Source organism: Lingula anatina, chromosome 4, assembly GCF_051362555.1.
Source record: "Lingula anatina isolate TDL-2025a chromosome 4, LinAna3.0, whole genome shotgun sequence".
Taxonomy (NCBI): domain Eukaryota; kingdom Metazoa; phylum Brachiopoda; class Lingulata; order Lingulida; family Lingulidae; genus Lingula; species Lingula anatina.
The window spans coordinates 15,747,256-15,762,009 of record NC_141770.1 but is presented as its reverse complement, the minus strand read 5'-3'; the positions used below and the strand labels follow the sequence as shown (position 1 = coordinate 15,762,009).

Below are 14,754 nucleotides of genomic sequence, written 5' to 3'. Positions count from 1 at the left end.
GTGTGTGTGTGTGTGTGTGTGTGTGTGTATGTGTGTATGCTGGCGCCAGAGAGAGAGAGATCCTTGTTTACTGGATTGGATTTTGCTTAGTAGCAAACACTACCAAAAAGAGTTTAACCCTGACAGAGCAAGTGGTATTTACATTTTCATGCAAGCACCATATACTGGTTTAGCCATTTGACCTGTATTTCTCAACCAAATCAATTTTACACTGGCATAGAATAAATTCCATATCCACCTATTTTTTTTTAAATTTAAATTCAACCCAAAAAATGTATCATCCACTGCCAGCCTAGCAACAAACAACCTCCCCTCAACTCCATTCCGATCTCTTTGGTATCACATACATCCACGTCATACATCATCCACGGCTGAACGAGAGCCAAAACTAACCAGGGACAATGACAAACAGTACACTAGCTCCTCGCCCCACTTTAGCTATTACTTTGTGTGGCCATGTTATCTGAGTTTGGATGACATTTACAAGACAATTTCTTTGGATCAGTTCCTGCATCATGTCATGTTCCCCAGCCACCACACAATGGGGAATTTTATGCAACGTTGATAAATAATTGACACGCCCTAAGCCAGACCTCCAATTGTGGGAGAGTATCTTCCAGTATTTCATATTTCTATATCACACATGACAGCTATTATCCCTCTTACTGCGTCTTTAATTATTACATTATCGAACTGGACATGTGATGACCAATGGACAGCATCCCAGCCAGTAGTGTACATTGCCTAACGTGAAATCAAAGTTTTTCGAACCATTGTTTACATATATATATATAACAGAATACACATTAAACAGAAATTGTTTTACATAATAATCAATACAGCCTTGGGTCCACTAAAAAGTTTTCTTGTTTATTCATGTGAAACAGAATGCTTGACATCTCTTCATTTTTTCTTTGTTTACTAATATTTGTAAATGAATGAATGTACTCTCTCTCTCTCTCTCTCTCTCTCTCTCTCTCTCTCTCTCTCTCTCTCTCTCTCTCTCTCTCTCTCTCTCATGGCCTCCCTGTCAGCAGTCTCCCTCATACTGGGGTATTAAACATCATGTATTACATGATTTCAATTCATTTCTCTCACATTTCGTTGAAGTCTAAAAACATTTAAAGAATACACCCATGAAAGGACAACATGAAATGAAGTATTAATTATATTAACATTTAACATGCTGCAACAACAGGAGAGATAAATCCACAACACAGTCCATTTGTTTTGCCAAGAGAGTATACTTATGCACATATAATACAACAATACAAGAAAAAATATATATTCTTAACCAACCATGTAACTCACCTAGTTAACTACTTTTATAATAGCAACTGATGGTAATGAATGAGAGCAAATTTGGTAAAAACATGTTTGTAAATTGTGATAATTGTAGTTTTCGTGCATTAGTTATTGTTAAGTTATAGTCACTGTAAAAGTGTATTCCAACCTGAATAAACAATTAAACAAGATAATAATACTAAAATTTTACCAACATCCTCAACAATTTTTCAGTACAAGCCATATCATTTTAATGGCTTCAAAAAATAATATTAAAAATTTTAACACCATTTTTAACAATTATAAAGCTAATCACCTAAGCCAAACAGCCACATCTTAATTTCATCTTATTCAGGTAAAAATGCAGTTTTGAACAGCATTTGATCCTTTCTTTGGATATTAAAATAAAGAAATGCCCAACATCAGTAGCTTTGAACCTCGATATCTGCCCACATTTTTATAAATGACTGTGAACAGATTGTTCGACAGTCAGAATTCGACATTCACAGTCAGAAACTACACACCCAAATCATTGCAAACACCTGTCTAAACCATCATTTATTTAAATCCTGAACATCTACCAAATATTACCAAGTTTATAATGGTATGAATTGCTACTCAAGCATAAATTAACATTATCTGAGAAACAATGTTCTACATGAAGATGTCAAATTCTGCCCGTGTATAATCAAATTATAACAACCCACATTGATTCCATTATATGCTGTCTTGTAAGCTGAATAAGTTATTGAATTGTTTATCTTCAGTCACATCTAGAACATGTGTTATTGCAATGGATAATTTACATATCATGTGAATACATGTGTTACATACCCTACCAAACCAGAACCAAGTAAACAAAACTAAAATTTCCACACACACATACACACATGCATGCAACCATGCATGTACACGCGCGCACACACACACACACACACACACACACACACACACACACACACACACTAATCTCTTCTTTATAAAATTTCAGTAAAGTAAATCCAGAAGATACAGCATCGCCACTTAAAGTGTTCACAGGTGATATATATATATATATTCTGAATATTTGATCTCTTATATCTCCTCTGCAATCACATAGCGCACCCTTTTATGACGAGAGCCATCCTATGGTTTCCATGTTCATGCTACCTACAATTATTTTCATGATTTTCTATGATAAATCTTGAAATAAACTGAAATATTAAATTTAATTAATTGAGAATTTTCAGCACATAAGTTTAACCTGACAAGGTACATCAAAAAGATCATTGCCCCTCCTAAACCCTTCCTCAAGTGGAGAGGCTTCCCATCCATTGCAACTGTTTATCAGAATGTATCTGATTCATCTTTTACGTTTTAGCATCTTTTTGCAGTTTATTATCATTTTTTTAACACTAGTAGAATTGGTGACATTTGATTGCCAGCCCCTTCAAGCCCACCCTTTCATTTGTGATATGAGCATTTTCTGTAAATACACCTAGACCCAGTTTCCTCCTCTTCATACAACTGACTACAAAATGTGCAAAACACATGCCTCTACATGAAAAGCTACCAAAAACTGACTCAAAAATTGTCTCACAGATAAAAATGTATGGCTTGCATTAAATGTTCAGAGCTGTCAACTCTTAACATGTATAGAGTGAATAAACAATAGTAACACTCTTTGCCAAAAGGTGGAGCCACAGTAGAAATAGGGTCCTCTTTATAGGGCATCATAAAGGCATGCTGTTTTTCACTTTTTTTACTTTAGAAAATCACCGTACTATACAAACTTCACTTATTTTATTCTTTTCAAACTTTAATATTGTAAATACAAATCCGTTAAAATTTTGTCCCATGTCCTTGTTGTCCTAATCTTATATCTCAGAATATCCCCAACTTTTCACTATATTTTTTCCATACTCTCATTACGTATAAGTACTGATAAATTATTTTTTTCTAAGACCAAATGGTTAATCCATTTTAACTTTTGCTTACCAAGTATTACTTTACCAAAACAGTACAACTATACACACAAATTAAAGCCACAAGAGCACCTAAAACCTTCTAAGCAGCCACAATGAAGACATTAACTCCCCTAAATAAACAGCATTCTCATTCTCACCATATTATAGGGTGATAGTTACATATGTTTACAGGTGATCAAGCTTCAGAAAACAAAAACACCCGCGAGTCTTTCATCGACAGCCAGCATTTTTTCCTCGTACGGGGCTGCAAGAAAAAAGCAGAACAGGTGTAAGGGATGCTGTAACAATGCAGGGTCAACACCAGAGAGAAAAAAGAGAGAGGTTCTGTGTACCAGAGGCAGTTTACAGCAATGCAAATGGACCGATTTAGATACCACAACATACCATAAGTGATTTTATGATGCTGGGAATTTATCAAGGAGCAACTCAATTTACAGAAATATGATTAACTGCATTGCTCGAGTAGTTGGATGGAAAAGAGAAGATGGAAATAAGCACCTTTTGTCGTCAATGCCTTTTCTATCACTAGGGAAAGTTTAATTTAGAATCTCATTAGTTCCTTCTGCAATTGGTTGAGGTCTCTCTGTTGTGGTCCTAATAACTCGCATGGTGGCTGTTGTCTTGGTTCATATTTGGCAGCATTCAATAATATGTAGTATACAATAAATGTAATTCAAAGTAATACAGGAACCACAATAAAGGCAGATCTCTGATTCAGATATGGTGTTGGTATCTCCTGAATCTAACCACACACTTTCATGCTAGATAACAAAGTCAAATCCTGGCATTTAACTCTGATTCTGCTGCCCCAGGCTCTATGTTGACAAGATTCTAGAAAAAAAAAGAATGTGTTATTTTGAACTTCATCAGAGGGTATTAGAGAAAACATCCTTCAACTCATCATGTTAACATGCTTGCTGCTTAAAGATACATGCTTGTATTTATCTGTGAATCTTAATTTGGCTATATTTGTGCCCTTTCCTTCTTCACTATATATGCAATGGAAAAAATCACACTTATCAAAAAAACAGTATTCAAATGTTTCTTTAAATGGACAAAAGAAATGTTTGCTGATGGCACAATCATCAAGTTAGGTTTAGAATGATAAAAAAAAAACAGGTCTCATATTCTATTTCCATTAATTTACTTCATCTTTTTTCTTTCATTTTTTATCACCTTCAGTTGAAAGTTATGGTGTACAGTATTGGTTCTAACAGCAGTCATGAGTATTGCCTAGATTCATAAGCATAATTCAAGTCTGGGATCAAAGTAATGCTGTTATACATGCTAATTTCCTCAATTTTAAAGTACCAGATTATTGTTAGTAATAAAGAACCTCTCCATAACATGTCAATTATGTTTTTTCCAGACATCGTGTTCTGATCTCATTCATTATTTACAAGGCAGAGGTGAAGGGTCATCAACACCCCTTTCTGCTTCAACCAAGCTGGGATATCTAGGCCTCCATTGGCACATTTCAGGCAATTTTCAGTCAAATACCATCCTCCTTTGAATGCAAGCAGTAGAAGACATACAACTTGGAAGACCACTTTGTTTTCTTTATTTTAACATTACGAAGGACTTTGAAAATTAATGACACAACCAGATATTTCATCTTAAACAATCAAATATTCTTTTTTAATTATAAAATTTTGGTATAAAATGTGCTAATAAAAAGGGGTCAAAACTGTGAATAAGCTACAGTTTATCTTTTGAAAATTTGTATAGGTGTCACCACAGTCTGTGCAGAACTTGTCCCCACCTTGAACCCATGCCTCATATCTAAAGACAACTAGAATTATCCCTTATTGTGACAAAAACAGCCTTACCCCCATCACCACCGCCCCCCCTCCCCCCCCCCCCAAAAAAAAGGGGGGGTAGTATTGGTACTTAAGTGTGTGAGCTTCTGGTACAAATATATCTGGGGTATTCATTATAAATTCAGATGTTGATCTTAAAATGACCATGTGACCTTGAAAAATAGGTCTGAGGGTCAATCCTGCCTAAGTCATCCAAAAGTCCTGCGAGGGTCTTCAGTTCCAATTTCGGCAGCCCTGGCTCCCCCTCTTCCTGAAGTGATCAAGTTCTAAAGTTGGTAACAGAGGTGGATTGACTGGTAGACATTTTGATAGATCTTACAACATGTACAGAATGTCCAGGTGCATTATCTCTCATCACTAATTCTATGTCTGAGAAGTTTTCTTGAAATTTTGTGAAAACTATAGGATAAGATATATTACTACACAGTACTAAAGTAGCATTGAGTTTTCTAAAAAAATTGTACAGAAATAATGAATAATGAGAGGTGCACAAGTAAGTGTTGAGGTCTGTGTAAAATGTCTCTGAAATTGATTGAAGATTGTGGAACAGCAATAAAAATCAAAATGCCTCAATTTCAATTTTTTTCAACTGGTAACAACAAATGAAAACAAGTCTTTGTGAAGGGAGACAAATAAGAAATTCAATGTGTTCACAGACACATGAACAAAGAGACACCCCCTTCCCTCACTTCTTGCACTGGGGTAGACAACTGTAATATAAAAACAAATTCAAACGTGCAGACAAGTTAATACTTAGCCTGTTAATGCACAATCAGATATATACATGTAAGTAGAGCTGCAGTATCGTGCTCTTACCATCTTCTATATTATATATCAGTCTAGCATTCCTAAAATGATATTTTTAAGACCATGAAGGACAACAATTATGGCCTATAGGTGTCACTGTCTGTCCCACTGTCCTATGCTACAGTAATAGTGTTAGAGGAAGAGATACTATCACAAACAATAAAAAACTTATAACTGCAATGCTAAAAACATCATCATCAAAGTAACTTTAGGGCATGAATAAGTAATTAGTATGCAGAAAGCAAAAACTAATCTATTTGATCTTCACATGTATATACTTTTTATTTGTATGTAAATTCACTTTCTAAATGGCTCCATAATTTCATTTTGTCTTTCATTGGAAATTCCCACCCTTTTTCACTAGTGGCTTTAGTTTCCTGTAATATATCAACCATTCCTACAATGAATTTCTAAGTGACATCTCTTTAAAGTCCCCAAAAGTATACGCGTAAATTACTCACTGGTAGTGCATACTGTACAGAAATACTGGTACCTTCTTCTTGCTGAATAAATGAACCAATGTAAGAAATAGGCAAGTTTATACAAATGAATCATCTCCATTTTAGTAGATATAAAACATAGGGTGATTTTTTGAATCTTTGGGTAAATGAAGGGGACTAAAATCAATTCTCATACTACATGCAAATGAGAGAGAGAGAGAGAGAGAGAGAGAGAGAGAGAGAGAGAGAGAGAGAGAGAGAGAGAGAGAGAGAGAGAGAGAGAGAGAGAGAGAGAGAGAGAGAGAGAGAGAGAGAGACTTAAAGAAATTGCTAGGAGTCTCATCACTAGTGGAAACCTTTAATGAATGATTTTTTGAATCTTTGGGTAAATGAAGGGGACTAAAATCAATTCTCATACTACATGCAAATGAGAGAGAGAGAGAGAGAGAGAGAGAGAGAGAGAGAGAGAGAGAGAGAGAGAGAGAGAGAGAGAGAGAGAGAGAGAGAGAGAGAGAGAGAGAGAGAGAGAGAGACTTAAAGAAATTGCTAGGAGTCTCATCACTAGTGAAAACCTTTAATGAATGAGAAGATGTACCTCATTACACCAAACTGTCAAACCTGAATGCCAATCTTAGATAAAGACAGCAGTCTTTTAGCACAATTCACTAGTGGTATCAATTCAAACACAACATGCACATTAAATCAATTCAAGAGACATATAATCCTATACCTATTGTACAATTACCAACAATCAGCCAACATGCCCATTGAAATATGAGGCAGAGAGAGGAAATGGTTCAATGCAGTAGAAGACGCTTATTAACTAACATGATACCTCTTTTCTTAGTTGGCCATTACTGCTAAAGAGTTCATAATGATGTCGGTGAATTGTCTACGACAAGGAAACCCCGGCAGCCTGCTGGGAATTTGGGACCGAACTGACAGTCTTGACATGTAAACTCTCTCAGGCACGGGAAACCCTTTCTTGAATGCTCCAAACTGTAAAGATATTAAAAGGCAATTTGATCTGTCTTGTAGGTAGTGATACCATTAATGAAGTTGGTCATATAGAATAACAATGAAAAGAAAAAAATCCATTATCTGCAAATAATTACTCATTCCTGCAGTATGTTAACATTGTGGAGAAAGAAAAAGAGAGCTGGGACAGTATTAAAATATCCTTTGGTTTCATACAAGAAGTCAGGAGTCTTCAAACAAGGACACCCACCAAAAATCAATTATGGCAAAGTAGATTGGTCGCCGATTGGGCTTATCTTGGATCGAATCGCAGATCTTGACACGGATAGACATTGTGTTCTTACAACCCAGTCAACAAATCCCTCAGACGTAATTAATCGAATGGCCACCTCCGAAGTTTGGTTCGAGAGCCTCTTTTTGTTTGATAGATTATGTTACGGTACCATTTAAGTGGTTTGAGTCGGGGACGAGGCACACATGGGAGAACTTGAGGGAGAAGTTCTGAAATTTCATAACATGGCAGCAGCACCTTGTGTGGCTTGAGATGAAAATATCTGATTTCAATTAATTCAATTTATTTTAACAAGTCCCAAATCTGGTAATTATAGCAATTCAAAGAATAAATTTACATTTGTGTCTAACACAAATAGGAAAATAGCACTCTGTTAACTTTTGTGATTTATATATTCACATGACAGATGTTGTAATGCTGGGCCTTTAACCGCGTTTAATAACAAAGCTACAGTATTATTTTAATTTTTATAAACATGTTAGCATATTTTGAAGGCAACAATAAGCACTAAAATGTGGTTTACAATAGTTGTGTTTTTGGATGGAATTACTAAACATCCATTAGGAAAAAATAAAATGACTGTTAGCACATAAAAATGCAATCTTCCAGAACTCTTACCACTCGACTCAGATGCAGCATATATTTTTTCACTTAATCAAAAAAATGTTAATACAGAGTTACCAATTCTTTTTTGCAATAGTTTTTACATACATATGACATTCCCATAAACTGTACAGTCATTGTAAAGCTATAAAACACATGCAGTGGACTTACTTTCCAAATACTGAACACATATGGAATTTGTAATATTTACCAAATATAAAATGTTATTTAAAAAAGACAATTTTACAGTAGGCTGAACTCACTTGATTTCCTATTCATGGTGGGTCTGTGTGCACGTGGGGAATATCACAGAGTTTCTACTCGTGGGATTACTAGTAGGTGTGGGTCACACTGATTTCTTCTTTTCTTGAACACAGCTGAAGATAAAAGACTTCCTACAACAGCTGAGCTAAGAAGGTAGGCACATGTAAATAAGAGAGTCAAGACTGAAGAAAAAGAACATGTTGAACTTAATTGCACATACATGTATTAGATGATCTTTTAATGAATTTATTCAATGCACTTCCCTTTTCTTATATTCCATAGGACCTCTAATATTATGTTAGTTTTCAATATCTGAATAAAGCACAATATATATATTCTACCATAGGTTTTCATTAGCATAATCTTTGAAAAACCAAATGATCATTTTATTCAGTGATCCCACAATAATCTGGCAAAAAAGGTGCATGATATTTTATAATCCTTACACCAAAGGAAATTATTTTATAAACCTTTTTACCTGTCAAGTATTGAGAAAGGATTCTTATCTATGGAAAAGGCTTCAATTAAAAAATTCAGATGAGTTAAATAAGATATGAAAACCCTACCAAAAATTTCCAGGTTTATACTTCTCCTTCATACTCCAGTCTTCCTTTCTCCTGAAACCTATATATGCATTGTTATACATATTGATTTTATAAAGAATGATCTAGAAATGCCAAGTTAGCTAAAATTTCTGCAGCATTTTAAAGATAATGTAACTTTATCACTATTCTGGTGAATTTTTAAAATGTGACTGACAGAAAAATTGCTTGTTTGACCCTAACAATTCTACGTACTGCCTATACAAGTATATATAATACAATTGAAGAATCTTCAACACCTTCCCCCCCCCCCCCCCCCCCCCCATTCTCCCAAAAGAAATTCATAAAAGTACAGCTCATCTTTAGAATTCAATTATGTTTATGTGAAGGCATACTATTTCACATCTCCAAAGGGACAATAAACTGTCTGGTAAGACATGACTATCATCTTAGACTAAGGTATGGCTGTCTTCTTTATAAATATTGAATACTTCATTTAAAGTCTCACGGGTAACTTCTACACAGAATTTAATATGCATGTTTTAATAAGTGTTTCAGTGTGTGTGTGTGTGTGTGTGTGTGTGTGTGTGTGTGTGTGTGTGTGTGTGTGTGTGTGTGTGTGTGTGTGTGTGTGTCACTAAATTTGTGTCTGAGGAGGCAGGGATGTGGTTTTTAAATATTCCAGCATTTCAAAAATGAAGTTTAATGCCTACTAGTACTTATAAAAGCCTATTCTTAAAAAAAGAAATAGAAAAAAATTCCAAAGTTCATGTATAAAACCCATGGCATTATCTAACTGAATGTTAAATGTGTACAATCATATATATATATATCAGCTTTTCATACTGCTAAGAAATCAAACTGTTCTAATTAATGCTTTAAAAACAAAGCAACTTCTCTCTAAATTACTTGGAAACAATTTAACTTGCTGGAGGGAGACTAGACAACATGTGCAAGCCAATTCTCAGGTGTGTTATCTGGAGTGATGACTTACCTGATGTTCACATGCCTGGTCCTGCATGGTTCCATTCATTAACTGCAGCCTGTGCTTGACCAGACAACCATCTCCAGGGGGAGGGGAATCACACCTCAAAATCTGGAATAAAAAAAAACTAGAGTAACATAAAAAACACTAGAGTAACATAAAAAAGGTAATTGTTTATCAAGAAGTAAATGAATAACCGTATTTGTTTTCACATGCTTGTGTTTATTTAGTCCTAACTTTCTGACACTATGATACTCTTTTTGTGCTTTGTGTTTATCTCCAGAGACAATAGCTAAAAACAATAAAGGTATGTCAGAGATGGCAGTCTTGGTCTTGGATATGATGTGAAACATGGACGTATGTCTGAGTCACCCTGACCAATTCTACTTTCATCTAAAAACAATAAACATGTCATTTAAATCAGTGACTTATTCTGTGTTACCATTATTAGTGACTACATTGACTTTGTATTTAAAAATTAAGCAATGTAGAAATTCTCCATGTGCTGAATGTAGCTGTGTTTGATTATTATAGACCTGTAATCATGCATGTAAAAGACAGCATATTGGTCCTTTTTAACAAAACAATATAATATTGAAAAGTTTAGTGGCTATCCTGTCTATATTTCTTGATTAAGCCCAAATGCCCTGTGATTGCAACATTTCAATGTATCTATATGGTTTTTTCTTGAAGTAGGTGAGGGTAGGTTGGGAAAAAAGATCCACAATGTAAGCTGAATTGACAGGGTTCACATCTTTTCTTTCAACTTCTCAGTCAGATTCTTGCTCCGATATAAACGGAGCTATATATATATATATGGATATTAGCATTTACACACGATTCCAGACGGATCACATATTCCAATACAAATATTCACAGATTAAAAGACTAAAATACCATATCGGTGAGGTTTTATTTTAATCTGTATCACAAATTTATGAGTTGTTACAAGTATATTAATGGATATGGGACCATTTGATCCAAATGAAACTTACATCTCGAAATTTGGCGCGTAACACTCACAGTTACCACATACATTCCCTATTTGCCTTTGCTATTATATCATAAGAAACTTACATCGTTGAATGTTAATTTGTTATCCTTGTGTGATTTTCTTAAGTTTATGGGTATATTTATATGTGTTTCTACCTACTTTTTCTCGCATGCTGTTTAAAATCCGGCAACCGGAAGCGGAGGCTAAAAATGGTCACAAATGCTTATCGATACTATTATGCCGTAGTGATGATAAAAGTCACTAGGGTGCGCTTCGTCTTCATGTTTTTCTGCTTTTGATGTTCTTCATTAGCTGTTACTAGTCAAAGATGGCAGTGGACTTGAATATGTAGAGTGGATTTGTTTGGAGAAAGAATTAATTGATATGGAATTCAAGATGATGTTTGTTTAATTTGACCATTTGAAAGCAGCGGAAGATAAGAAGCTTGTCAAATAAAAAACCATTGAAACAAAACAGAAACTAATTGTTTAAAAACAATCGGACGAAGCCCAGTCATCATAGGGTATAATAACTGACGTAGTCAATGTTTTGACAACTTTCTTCATATTTATGGATTTTGAACTCTCAATAGATTACGGAAAAAACAATAGTTATCACGTCTGGAAAGATAAATAGGCCCTAGGTTTAAAAAGAATCTTCGAAGGTGATGAAAAAAATAACATCTAATCTAGAACGCGTTCTCATCAGATCGCCATGGGAAATGTTGAAAGTGTCATGAAAGAAAGCTCATTTCAAGAGGTCACTCGGATCAGGATGTTACATCGATCTGTTGGTGAACAATGTGACATGGCGCTGTTGATATTTTTAACATGGCGAACAGGGGCGTAACTGTAAAGACAGCCTATAAGAAATCCCCTCCCGTCATTTGTTCTCCTTTTTTTTTTTTCTTTTTTTTTGTGTGTGTGTGTGTGTGTGTGTGTGTGTGTGTGTGTGTGTGTGTGTGTATTTCATTCATTGACGTAATAAATGGCGAAAATATACTGTTAAAATTAACAGTAAGGGTGCCTTAATTAATCCGTTGCCAAAAATCTTTATATGCCAATTCTGGTGATGAGCGAAGAAATCAGCACCAAATATGGGCTATAATTTAGGTGCTGTACCTACCAGTAGCTTTATTTATTTACGGGAGTTATTTTTCACGGTAAATTTCATTTAACAAGCCTGCTGCCGTAAGTTATAATTTAAGTGTTAGAAAGCTATTTTACTGATTAATTTTTAGTGTTATAGACGCGTGCATAAGATTCATCATTTAGCCTGCATATACATATGCTGCTACAAATGTCGGACCATATTTGGTATCACATTTGTCGTAAAAAGTCAAGTCCAAATTTAGAAAAAAGAAAATGCAGCTCGGTGAAAATACATGTTCTGTACATGCACATGCAACATACAACTCTCTGGGCAGTTTCCACACAAACAACATCACAAAAATAGATGTAGCAAACCATACATATTTCACATGGTTGATCTTGGGAAGGCATATAGGCATGTAAAAGGCTTCTGGCCCAATACCCAATACCGGGCCCCAATAACGGGCGGGTTGCATTCCGAATAAACCCCTTTATTCAAGCCATGACATCAAGAACATAAATTGAGATAGCTGAATACTGCGTTGAGAACACAGCATTGAGAAAATAAAGCTTTACTTAAACAAGATAGCCTACTTTATAGAATTTAAAAAAACTGCCCAAGATAAGAACAAAATTAGCATTGTGCGTTTATACGTTATTTGTGAAAGAGTTGTAATGGCTTGACCATAGCAGCATGTATGAAAACTAGCAGAGCGTAATGCCAGACTGCGTGCATTTTACATGAGAAGAGTAAAGCATTACTAGACTAAATTTTACATGGTACACATTTGGCTTGTGTAATTTCAACAAAGCCCGCAAAGACAGGAAGGATAGCGGTATTATTCTGCGCGAAAACTAACACGTCAGTGTCCGCCCTCTTCGTCGTAGCGTGAACAGCTACAGGAAGCAGAGTGCATTGGTTTTCATGTTGTATTGTGTGTGTTACAACTGCACACTTCAACAATTTACACCCGCTCTATGTAGACCAACACTGGAGCTATTAGACAGGCAAACCAGACCTTTCTTTTTTTTTTTTTTTTTTTTTTTTTTTCAGACTTGTACGAATAGCCCGACTTCGCTTTCAAACTGACTGTTGGTGTAAATTTCCATACTTTAATTATTTGCAAGAACATTAAAATGCGTAACACTGAGGGCGAAATATCAAACGCTATTAATTGAATTTTCACTTTGAGTTTAAATAATCGACTGATTTCTACTTTGCGTTTTTCCCCATCTTTATTTGCTTGCTGTTGTGAAGTTAGCAACACTATTTTACATAGTAGCAGAAATGCATTTGAGGCTCACCGATGGAGTGTAGTTCAATTTAAACGTAAGAAAGTACATAATTTCAAGGCTCTCTTTATATGCATGTGTCCTGCCAAAATATGTATGGGTCAAAATAGCCAGGTACGTCTCAGATGTGTATGCTACTGATAAGATGATTAAGAAGGTATAATTTCTCTGATTGCGTTTTATTTGCATGCCCGCATATGTATAGGCTATGCCACTCCCTAATTGTCTGTTACTTCCACATTAAGTATATTTCTAACTTCATTTTTATTATTTAAAAATGTTTTGAAATTAAACTTTTTAAACTAATTTCATAATTGCTGCTTTACATATTCTTGCTAATTACCAGCCATACCTATTCTGGCATGACACGGCGCGTGTAACAAGGCTACAGTAGATTTGCTATTTTTTTCTACCCTTTTTATTAGGAGATTGCAACAAATATGAATGCGATGCATTTTGCAATGACCGTTTTATCACTTATGTGCCTTTTCATGTTGTTTGTTCTTGCAATAGTTTTATTTTTTCTTTGCAATATTTACACTGTCTTGAAACAGTGATGTACATATACTTAATGCAGAAAGGAGTTGCACATTTCAGCATCATTAGTTCTTGGTGTTTTTGATAATAAGCTGAAGAAACTAATAAGATAAGTCCTACAGATGAAAAATGAAAAGCAAAAACCAACTTAAATAACTTTTGAATTTTAAAACAACTTCCACTATCTTTGAACAGAGTGTGTCCATCTTTCTCACGGCTATTTGTGTCTTATAACAGAAAGCTTGGAGATTCAACAGAATTCGCATAACGCACGAGTTGTCCGTCTCCAGAGCCTCTTGCGCCCGCCTTCTTTAATTACAATTCTCTGGGCAGTTTCCAGACAACTGAGAAGCAACCTCTGGAGCTTTAAGACCACCATATGCATGGGAACATTCTCACGCGAAATAAGGGGGATTACATTAAAATCACCGAAAAAATGTCTCCCGCAGAAACATTAAATGCAACTTTTAACCCGGAGATTGGAAATCGGAAAAAGGGAGCGATTATCTAACAGAGTGTAACTTATCAGTTACCTTAAGCTCATTAAGTATTTGGAGTTTGTGATGATAAAACCCGTATTTCACACTTTTTCTGATTGGTTTATGGATTTCTGATGAACGCTGCACTGCTTCCAGTGTAAAACTCCCCCATTATATTCTAAACCAGCGGCAAACGATTCGATGTACGGAGCATATCCATGACTAGAATCATTCATGACGGCAATTGAAAATAAACGAAATGAAGTGAACAGACATTAAGATCACAGTGAAATGCTTGAAGTAATTTTTATCCTCGTTCACATCAATCAATCGTCGATTGGTCATCGGTCAGTAATGAACAATGCTCGTGCGCGAGTT

At 35.3% G+C, this 14,754-nt stretch overlaps 1 long non-coding RNA gene across 11 annotated transcripts in view; it reads right to left on the bottom strand.

The window, feature by feature from the left end:
- LOC106165249 (uncharacterized) overlaps positions 1 to 11,196 on the bottom strand; it is a 66,969-nt gene extending 55,773 nt beyond the window's left edge. For 2 of the 11 annotated variants that reach the window (XR_015333753.1, XR_015333750.1), the window contains exons 1-3: positions 11,136 to 11,196; positions 10,291 to 10,375; positions 9,992 to 10,096 (exon numbers count right to left, since the gene is read on the bottom strand). This is a non-coding gene — a long non-coding RNA (uncharacterized LOC106165249). Of the gene's footprint in view, positions 1 to 3,388; positions 3,496 to 3,749; positions 4,083 to 5,223; positions 5,322 to 7,153; positions 7,318 to 7,546; positions 8,397 to 8,454; positions 8,569 to 9,021; positions 9,080 to 9,991; positions 10,097 to 10,290; positions 10,376 to 11,135 lie in introns of those variants that run through there. The other 9 variants (XR_015333757.1, XR_015333758.1, XR_015333754.1 and 6 more) reach the window with 9 other exon arrangements.
- Positions 11,197 to 14,754: the final 3,558 nt, after the last annotated feature.